Raw genomic sequence first — 2,538 nt, 5'->3', positions numbered from 1 at the left:
TATCATCTTTATGTATTTATCAGATAGAGACAGCCAGAAATTGAGAGGGAAGAGGGTGATAGAGAGGGAGGGAGACAGAGAGACACCTGCAGTCTTGCTTCACCACTTGCAAAGCTTCCCCCCTGCAGGTGGGGACAAGGGGCTTGAACCTGGGTCCTTGCGCATTGTAACATGTGCGCTCAACTAGGAACACCACTACCTGGCCCCTCAGCAAAGGTTTTCAATCTTGTCCTGGTTGACATTTTGAAATGGTTAACTCCCTGCTGGGTGTGACTGTCCTTGTATTGTAGGACTGTTTTAAATATACATATTTATTTATTTATTTATTTATTTATTTATTTATTTATCAATGAGAGGGATAGGAGGAGAAAGAACCAGACATCACTCTGGTACATGTGCTGCTGGGGATTGAACTCAGGACCTCATGCTTGAGAGTCTAGTGCTTTATCCACTATGCCACTTCCCGGACCACTATTGTAGGACTGTTAAAAACATCCCTGGCTTTCACTGCCTATGAAGTGACTCACCTGCAGGTAGGAAGCCGGTGGCTTGAACCGGAATCCATACTCTGGTCCTTGCACTTTGCGCCACTTGCGCTTAACCCGCTGCACTACCACCCGACTCCCATAAAATTATTTTTTAAAAGCTTAAGGGGGGCTGGATGGTGGCATACCCAGTTAATTGCACATGGTAGGAGGTGGGTGGTGGCACACCTAGTTGAGTGCACCAATGCACAAGGACCTGGATCCGAGCCCCCCAGTCCCTACCTGCAGTGGAAAAGCTTTGCAAGTTGTGAAACACTGTTACAGGTGTCTCTCTGTCTCCCCCCCCCCCATCACCCTCCTTTCTCAACTTCTGGCTGTCTCTACCCAATAAATAAAGATAATACAAGAAAAAATTTTAAAGAAAGATTGAAACTTTAAATTTGGTCTTATATTTTAGCATTAAACTAAGATTTCCATGCCAGTAGTACCAAGATATTTTAGATCTGCTGCAGGGCACTGACCAGAGTATATTAAAAATTACAGTAGAGGGCTGGGGAGATAGCATAATGGTTATACAAAAAGGCTTTCATGTGAGGTGCCAGGCGGTAGTGCAGCAAGTTAAGCGCACACGGCACAAAGTGCTAAGGACACACATAAGGATCCCAGCTCAAGCCCCGTGCTCCCCACCTGCAGGGGTGTCGATTCACAGGCGGTGAAGCAGGTCTTCAGATGTCTATCTTTCTCTCCCCCTCTCTGCCTTCCCATCAATTTCTCTCTGTCCTATCTAACAGCAACAACAATAACAACAACAAGGGCAACAAAAAAATGGCCTCCAGGAGCAGTAGATTCATAGTGCAGGTACCAAACCCCAGAAATAACTCTGGAGACAAAGGAAAAAAAGGCTTTCATGCCTGAGACACCAAAAAAGGTTCTAGGTTCAATCCTAGCACCACCTATGCTAGAACCAGAGCTCTGCTAAAAAAATAAGAATAACAATAAAATAAGTACATATAGTATATATGTCACCTCATTTTTACACTTTTATTAAGGTAAAATGACATATGCAAAATTGTACACATTAATGTTTACATTTTAAAATATATATATTTTATTTATTTTCCCTTTTGTTGCCTTGTTGTTTTTCATTGTTGTAATTATTGTTGTTGTTATTGATGTTGCCGTTGTTATATAGGACAGAGAGAAATGGAGAGAGGAGGGGAAAACAGAGATGGGGAGAGAAAGATAGACACCTGCAGACCTGCTTCAACGCCTGTGAAGCGACTCCCCTGCAGGTGTGGAGCCGGGGGCTTGAACTGGGATCCTTATACCGGTTCTTGCTCTTTGCACCACGTACGCTTAAAACACTGCACTACCACCCGACTCCCAATGTTTACATTTTTATGAGTGTGGGCATATGCATACATCCAATATAGCATTGCTAAAACAGTCAAGAAATAATAGATCTATCACCTTCAAGTTTGCTTGTGCCCCTTTGCTTTCATGTGCATGAAAGAGCATTTAAGATGCTATCTAGCCTCTTTTAAAATCAAGACACCATGTAGCTTATCTACATCACATAGTAGATGAATGTATGCATGAACATATTCATTGTAAATTTAGACCCAGTGAACAGAAATTCCCCGTTATCTATCTCTTTCTCCCATCTCCTGGAAACCATCCTATTTTCTGCTTTAGTAAGTTTATTTTAGGTACCACATGTCAGAGGAGTCATGCAGTCTCTGCTCTTCTGTGACGACTTACTTCACTGAGCATGTTGCCCAGAATCATCCATATTATTGTGAATGATAGGGTTTCCATGGTTTTAAAGACAACATCGTGGTCCATTTGATGAATATATCATATTTTCTTTGTCCATTCACCTATCCATGGAATTTGGCTTGTTTCTATATCTTGACTGTTGAGAATAATGCTGCAATAAGTATGGGCATGCAGATGCTTCCTCCAATATTCTGGTTTCAGTTCTGGATACAGCCCCAGGAGTGGGATTGCTGGATCATATGGTAGTTCTATTTTTATTTATTTTACTTGCAAT

The sequence above is a fragment of the Erinaceus europaeus genome, chromosome 2 (genome assembly GCF_950295315.1).
Source record: "Erinaceus europaeus chromosome 2, mEriEur2.1, whole genome shotgun sequence".
In the NCBI taxonomy this organism is placed as follows: domain Eukaryota; kingdom Metazoa; phylum Chordata; class Mammalia; order Eulipotyphla; family Erinaceidae; genus Erinaceus; species Erinaceus europaeus.
The sequence above is the reverse complement of the archived record's forward strand: the minus strand, read 5'-3'. Positions refer to the sequence as shown.